This window comes from Lynx canadensis, chromosome C1 (genome assembly GCF_007474595.2).
Source record: "Lynx canadensis isolate LIC74 chromosome C1, mLynCan4.pri.v2, whole genome shotgun sequence".
Taxonomy (NCBI): domain Eukaryota; kingdom Metazoa; phylum Chordata; class Mammalia; order Carnivora; family Felidae; genus Lynx; species Lynx canadensis.
In genome coordinates, this window is record NC_044310.1 from 167,938,531 (window position 1) to 167,961,076 (window position 22,546).

Genomic DNA, 22,546 nt, shown 5'->3' on the forward strand with positions numbered 1-22,546 from the left:
TAGTCAAAACTGAATAGAAGATTTAAGAAATAATATTAAATTCCCTGTTTCCCAAAGATCAAATTATGGCCCTCATTCTTTATTGGCTATCAGGAATGAAATTTATGTTTAAATTTTAATTATGCCCAATTTCTGCCTAAAATTATCATGAGGGGAAAAAATGCTCTTTTCTTAACACTTGGAGCTCTTCACTATCATTGAAGCTGTATGAACATTACTCATTGAGAATGTGCTAAAATGTGGCTGCAGCAGGGGACAGGGTGAGCAGTGATTAGAAGCAGCAGTATGATATTGGTCCAACAACTCTCTGCTTTATGATTTGGCAGATGAACTAATTGTTCATCTCCAATCATTGACCTTCAAAACTATGTTCATCCATCTGTGAAATGGCCTTAACTTCATCATCAAGGAACTCTATAGTGCAAAAATTATCTGTTAACTATCAGATCATTTTCTTTGCATTGCATGGGTGTGAATGCTGGTCATGAAGCCCTCTTGATTCATATTGAGGATTGTTGCTTATAAAATGAAATTATGTTTGGCCATATCTATAACACCCATATTTATAGTTTTCCCATTTTTAGTATAGCAAGGATAACACAAATTTCAACATCTTCAAAAATGAAAAAATTCAGTGACTATTGGTATCTTTAGCAGGTAGATGTAAAGTTTTGAAAATATTGGATTTCCATAGGGCTGACTCCAACATTATTCTTCATGATATACTGCAAATATTTATAACCAAATATAATTTTGAATACTATAAATTAGTGAACAAGTTATAATCTATATTTCCCAAGTTGATGAAGTTTTTAAGAACCAGAGTCTTGAACATGATTTCATGAAAACATATGAACTGGTCTGAGGGATGAATATCAACTGGTCTGAGGAATGAAATGTAATCATTCTTAGCAGTATTTAGTTGTTGCCAAAAAATTTTCCAGAGAAGCTCTCAAAGATAGCTTCCAGAGAGGGTGCCTCGGTGGCTCAGTCAGCTCAGGTCATGATCTCATGTCTTTGTGGGTTTGAGCCCCGCATCAGGCTCCACACTGGCAGGACAGAGCCTGGTTGGGATTCTCACTCTCCTGCTCTCTCCCCCACTCCTCCACTCATGCTGTCTCTGTCTCTCTCAAAATAAGTAAATAAACTTAAAAAAAAAAAAAGATTTTAAAGTTAGCTTCCAGAAAAGTATTTTAGAGAATTTGGGGGTGAAATCTCTCTATTTTGAAACACCTGGGCGGGCTTCTGTATATACTGTTATACATTTATGAAGTGATTAGTCTGCATTTAAAAAAAAAAGTCAAGGCGGGGCGCCTGGGTGGCTTAGTCGGTTAAGTGGCCGACTTCGGCTCAGGTCATGATCTCGCGGTCCGTGAGTTCGAGCCCCGCGTCGGGCTCTGTGCTGACAGCTCAGAGCCTGGAGCCTGTTTCAGATTCTGTGTCTCCCTCTCTCTGACCCTCCCCTGTTCATGCTCTGTCTCTCCCTGTCTCAAAAATAAATAAAACGTTAAAAAAAATTAAAAAAAAAAAGTCAAGGCAACTGGCTTGGTATTTGTGCTCTGTCCTCCACACCACCCCAAATAATGGGATATGTTTTGTATGTGTGATATAAAATATTGTCTTAAGATATAAACACAGAGAATAAAAGCTTGGTTACTACTGTTGTATGTAACATTAGAAGTTATGACAACTGGTGTTTTTAGGATCAGCAATATTATTTTGAAAATAACAATAGCATACATACACACATATCTTTGTATATTTCTATATGTAGCAATATATTTATGATACACATAGGTGGATAGATAGATAATTACTAGAATATTTTTAAAAACCCTCTTTCTTCCTAAACTAACAAAGTAAAGAGGACAGGTAAATGAGACTGAGAAGAGATAGGTAGCATGCTGGGAGTCACAGATCTGATCAGCAAAAGGAAATGAGTCTGGGTCCCCTGACATCCACACCCTAGTTGTTGTTTCCGTATAACCCAGATTATCATTTACACAGAGTCTGAATAATCTATAATTTCCATTTTGAATTTTTCTATAACCTAAAACATTTTTAATAATGCCTTTATATTTTCTGTAAATATAACCTTTTTTTCTGTCATTTGGTGTCAATATTGAGTTCTGTTGACCCAAGGTTAATTAAAAAAAAAAGACCTGTGTGAATTCTCCATATTGAAATGTATTAACCTTTTATGCATTACCTATATTATGTATTAATTATTACATCTACGAGCATATGACTGTTAAAATTCACCATGTTAAAAATGTTATGCAGATCCTCTATGTTCTTATGTATTGACATGTTTGATTTGTATAGTTGATTGGCCCTGCAGCACCAATTCCTCCTTTTTCCTACCAATTATTTTTTCCATGACAGATTCACCTTACTCCCATTCTCCTTCAAATGGTTTGGGTGAGATTGCCTTTACTTCTGTTACCATGGGTAGACCATCAGTCCTGACCTTTCAGGCCTATGAAAGTTAGTGAACCCTGGGGCTCACACAGCAGCTACCAGAGCAGAGCTCTGTCTCATGCTAGATGTTGAAAAAATCTGAGATTTGTAGCAGTGCCAGTTACTGTTTGACCTTGAGGGGATGGCCAGGAACTGGCTGAAGGGTCACCATTTGGAGCCTGAAGGTGAAACTTCGGTTAACATGAAAGATTATATAGAAAACCGGAGAGAAACATCCTTAAGGCCTGCTATTTGCTTTTTAGATTTTTTTTTTTCACTGCCATGATTTTCATTTCAAAGACTTAATTCTTTTTTCATAGCAGTCTGTGTTTTTGTTTGTTTGTTTGCTTTGGGAACTTTTCCTTTCCTTTCCTCTTTCTTTCTTTCTTTCTTTCTTTCTTTCTTTCTTTCTTCTTTTTCTTCTTTTTCTTCTTTTTTTTAAGTATAGTAGACACACAATGGCTGTCTATTTTTATTGTGTGGATATGATAGCCCTTTGAATTTCTCTGAGAATAGTATTATTACTCATTTTAAAGTTCTTTTTTACCTTTTACATCAACATTTTCATTTGGCATTCATTCAGAATGATGATTTTGCCCCAAATGCTTGGTGATGTTGGATTTATTCATATTTATAATACTATTAGGTATATGCAGTCTTCCTAACACAAATGAAAAATGCTCTTCCTTTACCAAGGAATGATCACAGAAAGTGCTGGCTTCAGTTTGTGAGAACAGAAAGTTGCTGGTCCTTTCGTGTCTAGAGTTTGCTCTCTAGGTGGCCTCTTGTCCACCATGATGACTACCATTGTGACTACCTGGCGGGAGGGGGTACTGCCTTGCTTTTCTTCTCGCTTCCATCTTAATTCTGAGAGTTTCCTTCAACAAATCTCATTTTATTGAGTGACTTCTAATAATAGCTTTTTCTTGGAGACAAACATTGCAACTGGAAATTGAGATTGGGATAAATATGCCACAGCTTTTAAATTAATTTTCATGCCTACTGCTATACAGCTCACTGCTATTCTAACACCCATTCCTGATCTTGGGGTTATTTTTTTGTTTCTGTTGGGTTGATCTGTTTTTTGCAGAGATCTTCTAACTCTTTAACTATGTTGGGTTTCATAGTTCGTCTGTTTCTAACTGTTCTCTTTTTTCTAGAAATTCTTAATTTCAGTTCTGTTGACAGTAGTGGTTCTATAATATCAGATTTATTCTTATTTGTGTGTATCTTCTTTCATTTTAATGGGCTTTGTCAAAAGAAACAAGGTAAAAGTTTATGCTTGGTCAACCATTTTAGAATGGAAAATCTTCCAGGTAGTCTACTAAGTACAATTGTCACTAATCATTTTTATCCTATTTGATATTCTTTTCCAGTAGAAAAGTATGATCTTAAGTTGCAGTAATTTAATAAAAATGGTAATTTAAAAATATATAATTACCTTATAGTCTTGCAATTCATTGCTAATAAGGCCTTTTGCTATTCAGTGACATAAAAGTAATAACTGATACACGTATGGGCTCAATCTTCAAATCAGTAAGAAAACCTGATAGTCAATTTCAGGCTAACAGTGGTTGTCAATCTTCTTTACCCAAAGATTTTCAGAATTTCAAATTGAGATTACCTGAGATTCAAGGTAATAAAAGCAGGCAGTTGTCAAGCTTGTCCTCCACATCTCTCCAAATTGCACTGATATATGGAGAGAGGATTGTGCTTATGACCAAGAGTGTGAAAATGAGGTGTGAAACTCTCCTTCTCCACTTCTCACTCATGGACCATTACCTTCTCTAGATTCACCGAGTCTTAACCGAGGGGTACATTCATTCCCTTTCATTATATGGTGTTGAACATCTCTGCCTTGAGAAATTTCAATAGAAAAAATATTTGTTTAGAAATCAGACCATCTCGAGGCTTGTCGGGCTTAATTTCCTCTACCAGTTAGGCTTTCTATCACTGAAGATAAAAAGAAAATAAATATTGCCTTACTGAAACTGGTACAAGCTTTCGGTTATATTCAGATGATTAACTTCCTGCGTGACTTAACGAATGTAAAGTGGAAGACCTAATGCTATTTTGGCCATTTTAGAACATTTCGTTTAGGAAGGAGAGAAAACCAGAATAAACTGACATATGTAGCTACTGATTTCCAGGAATATCACTGTATAATAAGGACTAAGAGATAAATGAAACCTATGTGCAGTGATGCATTCAAAATGATTTTTTTTTTCTAACCAAGGCACTGCTTTTATGAAATGACCACCAGTTGTTAACACCAAGGTCATATAGCTTAGAATGACATCCTATCTCATTTGTGTTAATTTAGCCACTGGAAAGAAGGTTAATTGAAGGTAGGATTGTAATGACATAATATCCCAGTGTGGGACTTTCTTTATAAAAGTAAATTCACTAGCACAATACTGTCCGAAAAAACTGTGACACAAGAACTTAAGGGTTTAGTGTGATGATAGTGTAATGTGAAGTTTTTCAGTAAGGAGAAATACAGTTGAAATGATTTTTCTCTACTAAGAGAAAGTAATTTTGCAAAACAATACTACACTTTATGATATTTTTAAGAGAAAAGAGTTGACATTTGGTGGTTGTGGCTAGTTAGTGTAGTGTAAATTAAGGACAAGGATACAGACTTGATTCCCAGACAGATGTCTTTTTCTTTCCCCCAGATATCTTAATTGGCTACAGGTTTATGAAAACAAACTGTTATCCTGTGCCAACTCAGTATTCTCAGAAAAATTATCCCATGATTGCAAAGTGGTCCAGAAGAACCTATCAACATAAACAGCTAAAAGCATAAGGGCTTCAGGGCGTGAAAATGTTGTAATATTTTGGTTACCATAGGTTAGCATATTAAGCCCAGTTAGCTATGTGGGGAGGGTTTCTGTATATACTCCTATTTCCACTATTATGGCTTCAGTATTTTAGAGAAAATACTAATTAAAGTGTATGTTTAAGAAATTACCGAACCAGATAGCAGTGGAACTGGCTGGCCACTTAGCAATTTGTTTTAAACATCTTCCATTGCTTTAATTTATTGAAGAGTTGACTAGGTGTCAACTAGTCCAACTCTCAAATGTATTAACTCTGGTCTTCTGAGGGAAATCCCAATTTTATGCCAGTGAAGAAAAAACATTGATGGTAAACCATAAGGAAGCAGAAAGATTCAAATTGATACCATGGCAACCATTAGTGTCTAATAGGGATTGACAGAATTAAATAGTGTTCTCTGTAAGCCAAATTCCCATTGATAACTCATCAAGGTCACTTGACACTCCTGCTCTAGATGAAGAAGAAAACAGAGATGCAAGGAAACATGACAATAAGATCTAAAGAAAAGTGACAACTCTTTATGACAGAAGATACTGGGCTAGGGAGTACAATAATCACTTGGAAAAGATAGGGAGACCTTTCAGCTACTGACAAAGCTGGACTGTGTGATTATTGACACATAGGAAAATAAAACTTCTTTCTCCTGTAGTACTATGCATCAGGTTATTTTATTTGTGAATACATGTTTTAAATATATAAGTTTTAAACGAAATTACAATAGCATAGAAATAATATAGCTCTTCCCCTACTAAATTCATATTGCCTTCCAATTTTTTGGTCATATGTTTATATGCCTTTTTATAATTTCAGTCACATTTACTCAAGTTTGCATTCCTTTTTCAATTACTATTTCACAAATATTTTCTTTCAAGCATTAGGCATGTATCTGCTTCAATGTCATGAAGAGTTTAAAGTTCACATTGGACAATGCATCTATACAACATAAAGATTTTCTGTGTCCATACATCCAGAGAGAGAAAAAGAAGAATTTGGCTTAGTTTTGAAAAAAAAAAAGCAACTGGATTTTTTGAAGTCCATGTTTATTTCCCAACCAACTGAGATCCTCTGGCTTACTCTTTGTGAAAAGCAGTATATATAATGAGGTAAAAATGAAGTTAAAGAGAATTAATAACAGGAATTTCAACCCAGATGTTGCTGATGGAGATAGCAATAGCTAACTGTACTGAGTATTCATTACGTGCCTGGCACTGTTCTAAAAGCTTTACATATATTACCTTATTTAATCCTTCACATAACCCAAAGGAGCACATGCTCTCATTATCCCCACTTACAGCTGAGAAAACAAACACAAGGACACAAATTTAAGAAGTGGCAAAATTGAAGCCAGGCGTCTGACCCCATAGCCTTTGCCCTGAACTACTAAGATTTGCTGTCAGTGAAGTATGCTTCCCTTTCACAACCCTTATTGATTTCTGTTCTTCTTCAAAGATTTATCTTAAGTCTCATATCTTCCACAAAATCATTCTTTTCATTCCCTATAACCAATTTTCTCTGAATTTCCATGATTTCTGTACCTATTTATATAATACATTCTAGCATTTGGGACAGTGACATTTACTTTTTTAGTGTCTCCACCCCTACTCCAGGCTTCCCTCTTCTTTCTGACCCTTTACCCATCCCTCAATAGCATGACATAGACAAGCTTAATTCATAGATGTTGACTGTCTTTCCTTAACCCATTATTTTATAGGCAGCTGTAGCAAAAATCTGACAAAGAAAAGAAAAGAAAAAACAACTCTGTAAGTTTCTGTAAGGAACATGCATCTCTTACTACCTATTCTCAGTTAGCAAAATTTAAATATGATTTAGATGGCAGATATTGCTCTTATTTCAAACATTTAATACCTCTGTAAATCTATTTTTCGAACTAATTTTAGGCCTAATAATCATTCTGAGTGAGTACCAGTAACCCATGTCGCGTGACATCCTAGCTCTGATGGAAAGCTGCTTTCTCTGAGAAATGGTTGGCAAGTACCAAATTTATTCTGTGCAAATTGTTTTTATAGCAGCCTGATGTTCTTCAATCTTTTCTTAAATTGAACATTGGTAAGATACAATGTAAACTGCCTTGCAGCTACATTGGATTTGCCATGCTAGCTCTCCACACTTGGAATTAGATTGATATTTCATTTTATACAAAGGATATTTTAAATAGCTCAGAGTATACCTCTAGACTACACATTACATATTTCCTCATTATTTTAATATTTCTTCAGTTTCCTTCTGTGTTGTTTTTTATTTTGGAGTTTTTGTTTTGTTTTGTTTTTGTTTTTTAAAAAACCAGACAGCAATTCGATTACTTTCTTGGGTCAGGAGAACAACTCCTATTTTCTTTTCTTTTTTTTTTTTTTTAACTTTTTATATATTTTTGAGAGACAGAGCACAAGTGGGGAAGAGGCAGAGAGGGAGGGAGACACAGAATCCCAAGCAGGCTCCAGGTTCTGAGCTGTCAGCACAGAGCCCAACACGGGGCTAGAATTCACAAACCGCGAGATCATGACCTGGGCCAAAGTCGGACAATTAACCAACTGAACCACCTGGGCGCCCCTAACAATTCCCATTTTCAATGAGGATTCAATGGCAGGTTTTCAGAGTTACTTCGAAATTGTAGCTATGACAGTGATCCCTTCGAGCTAATTAGAGGCTAAATCACAGAGTTGAAGCTTGAATCTTTAAAAGATAACTCTAATTTACAGGTATATTTTATCAAAATAAAAATATGCTGGAGGAGGAGAAATAGCCATGGAAACACTGTTTCTCTGAGATACTTTTTAAGACAGAAGTTTTGTCAGTAGTTTGCCAATGATTATCAATTCATCTCCTTCAGCACATAATTCAGTCTTTTCAATGCGTACTATGACAATGCTGATGAGCTCTTTATTCTCCTCTACTTATTGCCGTAAATGTAGCAGTGACCTTAATGAAACATCTATTAAGACAAAAACGTCAGTGCCATACTTTTAAAGATGGGCTTAAGTGTAAAAGTTTCAAAGGTCAACATGATATTTTGAAGTGGATCAAACAATTATTAACTTTTAAAAGAATATAACTGAAATCGCTCTTTAATTTGATACATTTTAAATTTTTTAATAGAATAGGTGAGCGCAGCCTAAGTTTAGAAAGTATTGACACTGGTCTGATTTTACTTTTACTTGACTGGTCCAAATCCCCTAGAAGTATAAATTTTACTTCCTTTTGTAAATTGTTAGATCCTATTGGTAGTATAAGGTTGGAGAACGGAAAGTATAGTCAGCTGACATGGCCCTTTTGATACACATAACATGAACTGACTTAAGCACTTTGATAACAAAGAATCACATTGTCTTAGAAAATTTAGTTGTTTGAGTAAATCTGTTGAATTGATTACTTTTGGACTAATTAGCTGAATTGGATTGAATGGATACTTTTGAATTCTTTATGTCATAGTAGTCTCAACATGAAATAAGCTGTAACATCAATTTCATCATAGGTTTTAAGAACCTGCTGTGTTCAAGGTTCTCTGTTCGGCTCTGTGGAGATAAATATAAATACTCTATTTATATTTGTAAACTCTTCAAGGAGTTTACAACCCAGTAGGAACAATAAGAGACAACAGCCACAACAACAAATATATAAAGTAAATTTATTTTAACCTCTGACTCACTAAAAAGATTATTCTATTTCATCACAGATAGTTCTCTAGTCACTGACCACTGCCAGCAAAGGGGCTACCTCAGTGCTATCCATTGTTTTGTAACATTGAAATGTAATTGGAAAATTCTTCATTGCACTGAACTAAAATCTGTTTCTTTTTTTTTTTTTTTAAGTTTTTTTATTTTGAGAGAGACAGGGACAGCACAGATTGGGGAGGGGTAGAGAGATTGGGAGACAGAGAATCTCAAGCAGGCTCTGCACTGTCAGCACTGATGGAGCCTGATGCGAGGCTCGAACTCACGAAATTATAAGATCATGACCTGAGTCAAAACCAAGAGTACAATGCTTAATCGATGGAGCCAACCAGGTGCCCCACTAAAATCTGTTTCTTTGCAGGATCCCCCTGTCCCATTCATTTTTGTTCTGGTCTTTTGAATCAAGAACAATCTACTACCTCTTTTGTAGGATAATCCTTCAAATATCTGAAGACCCTTATGTCCCTGTTTTGGTTCTGTTTACTTCAACAAATGGCGTTATTTGTTTCTTCTAGCTAAACCTCTCTAGTTTTTTTTTTAATTATGTAATAATATTTTAAGACACTTTTGCCCCTTCCCTCATGTTCCCCCATTTGTCTGGTTTGGGTTAGAAGAAAAAGCCCATGTGGTTTGGCAATAAAAATGATTAATTAGTACAATAGCATGATAATGACCAACTGTGTTCGGAAGTTGGACTGTACTGAGCACATAATGCCATGGTATATCACAATGTGTGAATGCTCAGTACTTTTAAAGGGTTATTGTTGTGAGTCAGATTTTTCAAAAACTTAAAAAATATCTGCTCTGTCAGTGCTCACAATCTGGATGTATGGGCGTTGCTGATGCTGGAGAAAGCAAAGCGGCGTTCTCCACACTGCAGACACATAGACATTGCCCTTTCATTTTCAGCTGCAGCCACCACGGGAGGATCTGTTTCATTTCCTCACAGTCTGCTTGACACCTTTAGTCAAAGAGTCACCCTATCTCGGTATACTTCCTGCCATATTGTTCTGTCTATCAGCGATGCTTCAAGTTCATTCTCAGCTCTTCCATGCCACTTGAAATTGGGCTGCAGTGTCTCTAGAAAGCTGCTCAGTTCAACCTGTTCTTCAGCTGCCATTTGGACTCCTGCTGGTTTATGTTTGTTATGTGTCTCCCATGGGGCAGAGGTATATAACCACATTGGCTGCTGTTTTATACTGACTGCTTCAGGATCTTTTTGGCAATCCCAGATTGTTTCATTTTATGCTAATTTTGGTTGGCTGCTGACATTAACGAGATTCAGGGAAACTGCTACAGCATCAAGGTATGTCAAAGACATAGCAGGCATCTTGAAGATCAGACACAACCAGTGCACAGATCCACATTTGGGTCTGTCCCAAAGGATGTGAATTTTTTTTTAAATTAATCTATTTCTTTTTTTTTTTTTTTGTCTTGTCAATTAGCATTGCTTGACAAATCTGCGTTCAGACTGAAGAACTCAGAGATAGTTTTTGACTCTTTAATGCTCAGCATATTCTTAGGTCTGAGAAGGTTATTTTGTACTTTCTATTTTATTCAGGTTTATCATAAATAACACCACTAATAATGTGACAACAAACTCCTACTAAAAGCCATGGAACGTGTTATATACTAGAACAGGGCCTTTTGACCAATGCACCCTTTCCTTATGTTTCTTGAAGGACTTCTTGCTCATGTTCCAGGACCTCCTTCTCTCCTGGGGATCTTTTCAGATCAATGTGTGATGGTGAGGACACAGGTGTAGGGGCACAGGACTTTAGATTTCCATCCTAGCTTAATTGCTAACTAGTATGGGACCTTGAACATCCTATGGGATAATAACACTGACTTCAGAGAGTTATGCATGTACATTAAAAGCATCTAAAGTCTAGGCCTAAATGTATATTGTCCTTGCTTTGTACTCCAAACCAATTCATGTTGTACTTTTTTCTTATGAGACCTTGTCCCATGCTCCATCAGAGTCATTTATGTATTTGCTTAGCATCCTGATGGCAGGTCCTCTGTCTCTTTCCTGATTGGATACCCAGCTATGAATGATACAATTCTTAGTAAATTCTCCCATCCAGAAGCTAGGGCTTTGCCGAAACTATGAGTCTTCTATGTTTGGATTACCTCCTAGAGACACAGCACTAGGCTCAGAACCTATGACAAAGTATTAGAGAAAAAACTATTATTTAGTTGTCATGTCCCCTCTCCAACCTCCCTGTTCCTGTCAGAAAGCCATGCAAATTCGGATCCAGAATAGGTTCTAGTGAATATTTACCTTGCTGTTTCCGAAAATGTGTGGCACACAGCACTAACTCTGCAAGATGATAAATAGGAATTAGTGAAAACTCTGATTCAATCAAGATTAAAAATATGTTTTGGTCATGAGACTTTTCAGCACTTCCAATATGCTAATATAGTATTTATAGGCACAGAAAATCAACATGGAAGAGAAAAATTGTTGAGTTTTAAGAATAGAATTAACCTTAGACCATTATAAGAACTTCTTTCCATTGTATAGCTAATTACTAGACCCCCCATCATTTTGGGGGGGCATCCTTATTAAGTATCTAATTTGTTTAATTTGGTATATTTAAATATTTTCTTTTTTTTTAATAGACAATGGTTATTGCTGCATAGAGTAAGCCTGCCTGCTTACACCTTAAAAACCAGAAAAAAACAAGAGTCTGGATTCTCTTGAATTCAGATAGTGATGAAATATTCTTATAGCTGCTCTGTATAGGAGCTGTGAGCACCAGAAAGGATATTTGTTCCTGAAAAAGAGTGAGCATTCAAAGGCTATTAACTAGTTAAGGGATCACCTCTCTGAAAATCCAAGAAAAGCTATGGACTCTCCCTCTTAGAAAAATTAAAATGATGTATTTATGTATAATTATAGGTGTTCACAAGAACCATAGAGTTTATAACTAAACTCCCTAGGATCTAAAGATTCCATGTTAAAACTCCAAAAAAAACATATCACCCTTTTCATTTACATGCCTCACAGGGGAGAATAGGGTTGTTTTCCAATTGAAGGAAAGAAAAATTACCAAAGAAATGAAGTGACAGATAAAGAAATATTAGGTCTTCAGATTCCCTAGTAGGTATATCCCAGGAAAAGAGATATCTCGGGATGGATCTTGGCAAAAGAAACAAAAAAATAACTGAAATTGTGCTTGATGGATGCAAGGAGTGGATTTGGTCACACACTGCTTCCAATCTTGGTCCCCGAAATGGGTATCTATTCAGTGCATATCTACCTGTTCAGCATCAGTTTCCCTTTGAGGGAAACCTCAATAATAACCTCCTGCCTTTCCCTTTGAGGAGGCAGTCTTCTATAATTCTTTTTTTTTTTTTTCATTTGTTTTTGGTTCAGATATGGCTGAATCCTCTCAAGCTCCAGAGTCTGGCACGTAATCTGAAATTGGTACAGTGGTTGGTTTAGGGAAGGATCTGTGAGCTAGTTTGGGAACTTATGTTCAACTTGCAGAAAAAAGAAACCCTCTGTGGTGTCTAGGTTGATAAATTGAGGCCTGGAGCTGCTACTGGTCTTTCTGTTACCATGAGAGGAAAGCATGTCTAACAGTGAGGGTAACAGAGAGTAAAGGTGTAGGAGATGGAGACCCAGCCCTGAAGGTATCCTGTTGAACTGTGTGGGATAGCTTCTATTTGCCTATTCAGAGCCACACTCCACCTTTCCCTGTAGGCACTCTAGTTCAAGTGTCTGACCTGTGGAGACTATTCACATGAATTACTTCTGGCTTCCAGATGGAGGGCAGGAGGCTGAGGAGGCCCAGCAGAGGGAGATGAGGCAGTTTGGTCCCTTAGATCCCTTGACAGGACTGTCTCAGGATGACTTGTCAAAACTCCTTCCAGGGTCTAAGAACTTCTCCCTCCTCTCAGATCATCAGGCCTAGAGGTGGTAAGAGCTCTAGTCTCACAAAACCTGGGTTACTAATTCATTTTCACTCACTATTCTCACATCTACATAGTAGCCCTTGTGTAAATAAACTGTTGTCATTATTTTTGTGAGTGTGCCAGCTGTTTCCTGTTGAGATACCCAATGATACACCAACCTTGCCTGGAATCAGCTCAACCCTAGACATCACACATACATGAGCACGAACATTTTATTTTTTGCTTAATCCATTTTGAGAAGTGTTTCTATCACTTGCAAGCAGAAAGAGTCTTAACTAATACAATCTCTCTTAGCCCCCTTCGGCCACCTTGTATATTCTCCTTGGAAAATAATTACTTTAGAAACATGGAAAGACACATTATGAGAGTTAAAACTCACTCAGGTTGGAATACAATTCTCAAACCAATCCATCATGTCACTCATGATCTACTAAATCTTGTCCTGTCGAATTAAAGTAACCATCCTGCCCATGTTAAAAAATATGACCTCTGCTGCCTGCAGAATTTCAACCAAATTCTTATTCACACATGTTTCTAACACATAAAATAGAAGTATGAATCAGACCAAAACATACTTCTTCCAATTAAAAGGTGTGAAAAGAGCAAAGAGAAATGGTCTTTTCTATTTACTCAGCTCAGCAGCTGAGCAGTTCATTAGCAAATCCTGATTGCACGTAGGTCATAAGCTCCAGGAAAGTGAAGACTGTTTTATAAAGCAATCTTAGAAAGGCAACCTTTAAGTCAAAAGTACTATTCCCTAGTGAGGGTTATTAATTGAATCATTTGTTTACAAAAGGTGAACGTGGCTCTAAGTGACAGTACTGTTTGCATAGTGGTATCAATATTAGGAAAGCTTATGTGTAATGCATTAGTAATGTAGAAAAAGATGCCGCCTGAGTCAGGAGTATTTGTTTAGCACTTTGAAATCTAGTAATTTTAGCAGCTCCCTGAGCATGAATTGAATTAACTTATTAAGGTTAAAAATAGTCTTTAAAAATACTGCTAATGAGTACCATGAAGTACCTACCACCTTCTCCATTCTTGGCAGAGACTTAAATCCTTGGTTGGATGTTAGAAAAGGGGGAAAGAAAGAGGTTGGTGTTTAGGTCCCAGTGTTTACTTCTTTACTATTCTTCTTTAGCCAATGTTAATTTTTACCAGAAGTGATTTCTGGAATGAAGACTGAAATCAATAATCTTTGTCAGTAATTTTTTTCTCTTATTTAAACCATAATTCCTTATGGAGAATATGCAGGAGGAATAAATATACTTAACTAAAGTTACACCTTTAAAAAAAACAATTCAGTTTTACCTTATAATATTTCACTGATGAGCCATAATTTTAATCTGGAGTAATGCAGTTCTAAAATTGAATGAGAAGTTTAAGTATTTTGATCTTTTGACTGTGATAATGTGAACTTCTTTTTTCTATGTGCAGACATGGCTAGTTGCCCATAAAAGATGTCCTCCCCCTCCCCCCCTTCTAGAGTACACAGGTGGAACTGGGGAGTTATGCCAAGCCAGGGAATGCATTTGACAGACCTTGCAGCTAAGTGTAAGCATGTCACTACCTCACAATGGACTGTGAATGGAAAAGATGTGTGCTCTTCTGCTCTGTCTTGTTAGAAGTACACATGCCTCCTTTATGCTCTATTTTCCTTTAGAGAGCTAGATACAGATGATCACAATGTCCAGAGCCTTAAAAGAGAAGAAATCTGGGTCACTCCCTGAATTGCCAAGTGGAAGAGAGGTTCCCAACAGTTACATCAACTTTGGATTGTTCACAAGTAAGAAATAGGATTTTTATTGCATCTGAACCATATGTGTTTGGCCTCTGTGTTTTAAAATCTACACTTAACCTATTTTAATATAATACACCTTTTCAACCCGGTAACCATGGGCCATCTAAATATAACCCTATTAGGTAGATAAAACTCCAACATATACAATAGAAAGTGTTTGGCTGACTGAACTAGAAGTTCAGTGGTGTGGAAAATACTCCTCTCCCTCATTCCTTTTGCATGTTCTGATATGTATGGGAGCATTTGTTTGTAAGGGAAAGGAGAAGAGTTCAACTGGAAACAGGTGCTAATAGAATGTAGAGGATATTAAGAGGTCTGTTCCCTGTCTATCTAGGCACAAGGTCTGAACTTGAACCCTCATAAATGGAGGAGAGAAGACCAGAAACTAACAAACAGAGACCACAGTCTAGGCTTGACAAAATGATGGATCTAAGTAGTCCTGTTTGGGACCAAGAAAAATAAGCCAAGAATTTAAAGAGAGAGTTAATCTTCCTACCTTTATCCTGAGCTCAGCACTAAAGAAGGACAGCTTTGGGACACCTGAGTACAGAATGCTTGACCCAGACACTGGCATTCTCAAGATGGGTATTCACAGTGGGGGCAGTAGTGAGGCTGAAAACAACTCCCCTCTCCAAGACATGATAATAATCACTAACATGTATTAATCATTCATCAGAAGTCAGACATTATTCTAAATGTTTTACAGATGTCTCATTTATTCCTCAAAACATGAGTCTGAGTGGTAATTACTAGGAGGTAGGAAGGTAGTATTATCTCTGTTTTACACCTCAGGAAACTGAGGTATATAGAGATGTAGTAATTTGCCGATGTCACGTGGCTAGTAAGTGGCAGTGTTAGAATTCCAATCCAGAGTCTGAACTCAGAGCCTGAGCTGGTGATTGCTATGCCATACTTTTTCCCAATCCACAGGGAATAGGTTACCCAAAAAAACAGTGAGCCTGTTACCTAATGACCATTCCAGTTAGTCATGTGAGAACAACTGGCCTTTCTAGAAATAGGCCTTTCTTTCAAGAACACTTGGAGAGAGGATACTATATAGAATTTCATATTGGTAGAAGCTTCACATCATTTTTTCTGTGCAAAAATGTAAATGTCACCTTTGGTAGCCATAGTCCAGTGAGTCCAAGGGACTTACGGATTTTATTAACTCATCAGTTCCTCTTTAGGTCATGGTCAATAGGATTGTGGCATAGATAGGCAGATGACATGGGTTTGAATTAGTAGATGTTTAACTCCAATGGAAGAAATTAGTACGGTTGCCACATAGTATCATAGTATATTTTTTTTATTGTAAAACCAACTCTAGGCCACTTACATTTAACAGATGGAATATTAGGGGAAAAGAAGACAATCATACATTAGGACAGTGAAAGAAAAAATAGATCTCAATGTTGTTACTCATTTAGCTGTTCCTTAAGGGTTAAGGGTGACTTCCTCCATCAGTGTTTTATTTATGTGAACATAAATGACTAAGAAGGGCCAATCTGGCCATACATTTCCCAGCCTGGGTAGATAATTGCATGTGCTATTTCTCCTGATCCTATTTTTCTCTCTTTCCACATGAAGGATCAAAAAATGCAGTATTTCTTGCTGGAGTGTTTTTCTTGTTCCTTTTCAGCATTAGGAGGAATAACCCAGGGTACACTGAACACTGGGCTTCTGTTTTGAACTTTCTGAATGACTGTGCTGGTGACTGAGAGGGCGCTGCCCCATGTTGTTCTGCTCCTATATTTACCTACGTGATTTGCCATTCTGGGCCTTCTATCTCAGCTCCCAAATATTACCAAGGAGCTCTTGATATTATCCCACCACTGTTATGAATAATTCTCCCTTATAAGGCTTTGTGCTCTCCTGGCTTCATACTTGCCCCTGTTGAGTCTGTTTTCCACACAACAGCCAGGATGATCTTTTTTTTTTTTTTTTTTTTTCATAAAATATGAGTCAGATCCAGTCACTCCCCTGCTGAAAGCTCTCCATAGCTTCCCAGAACACTGAGAATAGCTATCCAGCAGTTTTATAAAACCTACCCCTGGCTTTTTCTCTAACTTCATTTGCTTCCACTCACCCCTCACCCTTCCAGGGCCTCTGCTCCCACCACCCTGGCCTCCTTTCCTCCAATATGCCAAACTCATTCTCCATTTGGCATGCCCATAGTTATCATCTGGCATCAATATCCCAGATACCATCTTAGCTCAATCCCATACTTCATTCTGGGCTCTATTCAAATACCTCGTTCTCAAAAAGGGCTTCCCTCACCACCTCTTCTCAAATAGCACCCTTAACACTGTACAACCTCTTACTTTCTTCATTTCTGTTCATGGCTCTATTACTACCAGGTTGGTCAAGAGGGGCCTTGTTAGCCATGGAAGAGGCTTTGACATCTGTGGATGACATGAGAGACATCAGAGGGTTTTGAGCAGAGTTCTCCGCTAATTACCTGTTCACAACTTCATCTGAGCTATGGTTTTAAAGGACTATGTTGACTGTTTTGTTGAACTATTAGAAGGGATAGGGTGGGAGTTAGGAAGCTATTATATTATTCCAGTAAGAGATGATGGTGTCTTTGACTAGGGTGGTAGTGTACAGAAAGTGAAAAGGGGTCAGATTTTGGATAAAACTGGAAGCTACAACTGTCTTTCAGTGTGTACTTTGCTCATAGAAAATCATTAGGGAGAAGCATATTTGTGAACACCTGCAACTTGCCTGATCCATATGACCATGTGGGCCTGTGTGGGCCTCTTCAGTGCGAAGACTTATTCAATAGTGCCTCTGAGACTCTTTTATCCATCCATGATGATTCTGCTACCATTTTGAATGTTTTTCACTTGCAGAGTATTTCTGTGGAATTGAAACAAACTAAGAGCTTATTCTCTATTCACTGGGAGTTACAGGTTCCAATTAGAAAACTCACCAATAAATTCCTTTTTGATGCTTTTTAAAAGATTTGCAATTACTTTATATAAGTGAATTTCATTTGATCAGAAGGATACTTGTCCTGTAGTTTTACATCCTCAATTCTTACCCCCACCTCTGTTTCAGGAAAAAAGTGATAACCGATAGTCATATGGACTCTGTCAGAAGGTTTAGAAAGGAGAAGGAGGCTCAAATGATAGTTTCTATTAAAAAAGAAAAAAAACTTTCTTTGACTATTAAAATTATCATGCATTTACTATGCATTAGATTTAGGGATTTTTATTTTAATGACTTTATGGAGATACTTAATCTCACAGAGCCAGAATACTAATTACTGAACTGTGTTGCAATAGGAAAAACAGCAAATTACTCAAATTTTAATTATGATATTCAGTTTTAAACAAGTGTATAATAATTGACTTTGTGTGCAATAATTGATTTGTCATTTAAGCAGTCATTTTTTATGCAAATGGACTACTTTATATGTGTGAATCAGTTATTATAAAATTAATTACTGAATATAATATCTTGCAGAACTGACTATCAAGAGTTCTTCTAACTGGCTTATCCATTCATGCAAAATCTGGGTTTTTATGTACAGTGATGAGCTTCATAACCAAAGGAAACTAAACCACATTTTACATGCCTGCTAAATGTGCCTTTCATTGTAATTATCCTTTTCAAGTGCTTCACAAATACTCTTCCTCAAGGCTCTTTATTAATGAATTTTCACAGTAACCCTAAAAGCTAGTTAAGCATTTTAAATCTTCCACATTTTGGAGATGTGGAAATTAATTCTGTGGCTAAATATTAAATATTTGGGTGATATTCTGTCTGTGGTATCATGAACTATATTTGCTGGGCTGGATTCTCTAGTAAGAGAGAAAAATCTTTTTTGGATGCTTTGTCTCTGGCAGGCAGAGAAATCAGAGACAATTGAGAAATATGAATGAGGATTTTTTTTTTTGAGGTGTAGACTTGAAGAGGAATCCAGAAGACCCATGAAATTTGTGCACATCTATGTAGCATATAGCTTCTCATGGGCATCCTAGCACAGCCATGACAGCACTATAGGAACTTCTGGGAACTTCTAGATATTTTCCAGGAAACTCCTCAGATCTTTCAGTTAACTTAGACTGGATATTTGGTCTGAGCCATTTGTCGTCATTTTCTCCTAATTTCCATTTTTGGCCCTAAGCTTGCCAGTAGGAAAAAGTTGGCAATCACTTCTTTAAAACAGTTTTTTTGAAAACAAAGATGGCTCATAATTGAGGCTCTAGAGATGAAGTAACCATATAACACATTTTTTTTTTGCCTTCAGATCTATTTATCTTCTCTAACAGTACCAAAAATTTAATATTGTTTTTGTATGGTTTAGCTTTTCATAGTTTGCAGGGATGCTCCACAAGGCAGAGATCTTGGCTGTTTGCCAGTGCATCCCTGGTATTTAGAACAGTAATACAGTAGGCACTCAATAAATATTGGTGAACAAGTAAGTGGTTATAACATCATCTTAAAATTTTTATTAAGAACTAAAAACACTGTTAGTATTACAAGTAATGAGAAAGTTTGCACTGAGTAGATTTTCTTTTAATATTGATGCTAAAAATGGAGACTACACCCTGGGAAACATAGTTATAACTGACTTTATTCTTGAGAATACTTTTGAGATCATTCATAAAATCATCTTTTTTTTTAATGTTTTTTATTTATTTTTTGAGGCAGAGAGAGACAGAGCATGAGCAGGGGAGGGGCAGAGAGAGAGGGAGACACAGAATCCACAGCAGGCTCGAGGCTCTGAGCTGTCAGCACAGAGCCCGACGCGGGGCTCGAACTCACAGACTGTGAGATCATGACCTGAGCTGAAGTCGGACACTTAACCGACTGAGCCACCCAGGCACCCCTCATAAAATCATCTTTAAAAGTTATTCAGTTGTGGTTAGCATATTAATAAGGATTTCCTCTCAAAGTAAGTTACAGTGAAAATAGTATTAAAAGTTGTTGAGGGACACCTGGGGTGGCTCATTCGGTTAAGTGTCCAACTCTTGATTTTGGCTTAGGTCATGATCTCAGTTTGTGAATTCTAGCCCCACATCAGGCTGAGCTGATGTGTGCTGAGCATGGAGCCTGGTTGGGATTCTCTCTCCCTCTCTCTCTGCCCCTCCCTGGCTCATGCACACTTATGTGCTCGCTCGCTCTCTCTCTCTCTCTCCCTCAAATTAAATAAACATCTCTTTTTAAGTGGGATAAAAATGTTTTGGCTTCAAATCTTAGTTCTACCACTTAATGGCTTTCCCCAATTTCCTTGAGCCTCAGCTTTCCTTAGCTACCAACCCTCTTTTTTTTTTTTTTTTTTAATTTTTTTTAAATGTTTATTTATTTTTGAGAGAGAGAGAGTGAGACAGAGTGTGAGTGGGGGAGGGCCAGAGAGAGGGAGACACAGAATCGGAAGCAGGCTCCAGGCTCTGAGCTGTCAGCACAGAGCCCGACGTGGGGCTCGAACTCACGGACAGTGAGATCATGACCTGAGCTGAAGTCGGACACCCAACCGACTGAGCCACCCAGGTGCCCCAGCTACCAACCCTCTTACAGGTAAAGTTTCTCTACACCTGCCAACTGACCTTGGCTTAGACAATTGAAAGTTGAATCAAAAGAATTCATTTACATATGGGGAAACTGGGGAAGGACAGGGAAAGAAATACCTGTTTTGCAAGAGAGAAAGGGAGCGAGGAACAGAGAAGGAGGGAGAAGGCCCGAAAAAGAGAGACAGAAGAAAAGCAACTGAATTGTTTCTTTAAAAATACTTTGCTCTTCTTAAGTTTTAAGTGAAATTAAAAAAAAAATTTAAAGGGATAAGAATTCTTGAAGTTCTTTGTTTTGGCCAGAAAGGACCAACAGGAGATGCCTAAACAGTTACCATTTACCTATGGAAGGATTACTAGAATCTGTTCTAGAATCAGTTTGGAGAAAAAAAAATCTTCCTGAAAAGTTCATTTAGTTCCCTAAAGCCATAATATCCAGTTACAGAATTATAACAGTGAATTCATGAAACATCCCCCAAGTGGCAAACGACTGTTTTTATATCTTGTAGTAAACAGAAGAGAGCAATGAAATGTGATGTCCCCAGATACCCTGCTGGCTTTACACTTGTATAAAGTCCTCATTTGCCTTCTTTGGCAGTTGTATTTCTTGCCTGAAAGACATCACTCCTGTCAGCTTGGCTCAGTTTTTTCCATCCTTTCTTGAAGTGTTAGTGGTACAGACCAGCGAAAAACAGGGCAGACAAGAAAGTTCTCAAGTGTGAAATTGAACCCTTAGCCAAACACTGAAAATACTCTCTTTGTGGCTCAGCAAAAGTTCCATTAACTTTTATTTCTGGGTGCCACAGTAGTTCTTCTTGATTATATCTAGTCCCAGCTGTGGAAGTAATAGAAATGTCTTGTGAATCAATTAGTACATGGCAAACTGTTGTACTATAAAAAATTTACAAGCACCTGAGTTTGAGAATGTTTATCTCATCTGTACCTTAAATTATGGAAATTCAACCATTCTTATTGCAGATTAGCTTGATTTCTAAGAACTTTTAAAAGTTAGGCATCAGAATTAATGAACTAAGATTTTGTTACTATCTATTTTTCTGCCACAAAACAAAATTTCCCATGGAATGGCATAAGAATTCCTGTTGGAAGGAACTCTTTAATTTACAGAGATTTTTGGTGAATGTGTGTCATTTTAAAATCCATTTCTCCCAACATTATTTCTCTTTGCAATTACTCATTTTCACTATTCAAAAATATGATTATTATCTTGAATGTGCTGTTTCTAAGATGGAAAAAAAGTATCCTTGGTAGGCAAATCATCCAAGAAGGTGCAGAGATTTGGATGCAGTTTATTGGTTTATTTCTTTAAAATATTTAGAGATTTTTTTAAACAAAACTATTTTCTTTTTGATAAATGTTGTATCTAATACAGTTACTACCCCTCTTTAAAATATATCATTCAACACCAGCAACTCTCAAACCCAGTAGAAAGAATATTCCAGCTTTCCCCCTAAAGTCAGGAACACAACAGGGATGTCCACTCTCACCACTGTTGTTCAACATTATTCTGGAAGTCCTAGCCTCAGCAATCACAAAACAAAAGAAGGAAAAAGGCACCCAAATTAGCAAGGAATAAGTCAAACTTTTACTCTTTGCAGATGACATGATACTCTACATGGAAAACCCAAAAGAGTCCACAAAAAAACTGCTAGAATTGATACTGAATTCAGCAAAGTTGCAGGATATAAAATCATCATATAGAAATTGGTTGCATTTCTATACACAATAATGAAGCAGCAGAAAGAAATCAAGGAATCGATCCCATTTACAATTGCGCTGAAAACCATAAGAAACCTACCTAGAAATAAACCTAACCAAAGAGGTAAAAGATGTATACGCTGAAGACTATGCAAAGCTTATGAAAGAAATTGAATAAGACACAAAGAATTTGAAAAACATTCCATGCTCATGGATTGGGAGAACAGATATTGTTAAAATATCAAAGCAACCTACACATTCAGTGCAATTCCTATCAAAATAACACCAGCATTCTTCACAGAGCTAGAACAATCTTTTTTAAAAAATGTTTTATTATTTTTGAGACACACACACACACACACACACACACACACACACAGAATCCAAAGCAGGCTCCAGGCTCTGAGCTGTCAGCACAGAGCCCGACACAGGGCTTAAACCCACAAACAGTGAGATCAGACCTGAGCCACAGTCAGATGCTCAACTGACTGAGCCACCCAGGTGCCCCTAGAACAAATAATCTTAAAATTTGTATGGAACTAAAGAAGACCCTGAATAGCCAAAGTACTATTGAGAAAGAAAATCAAAGCTGGAGGCAT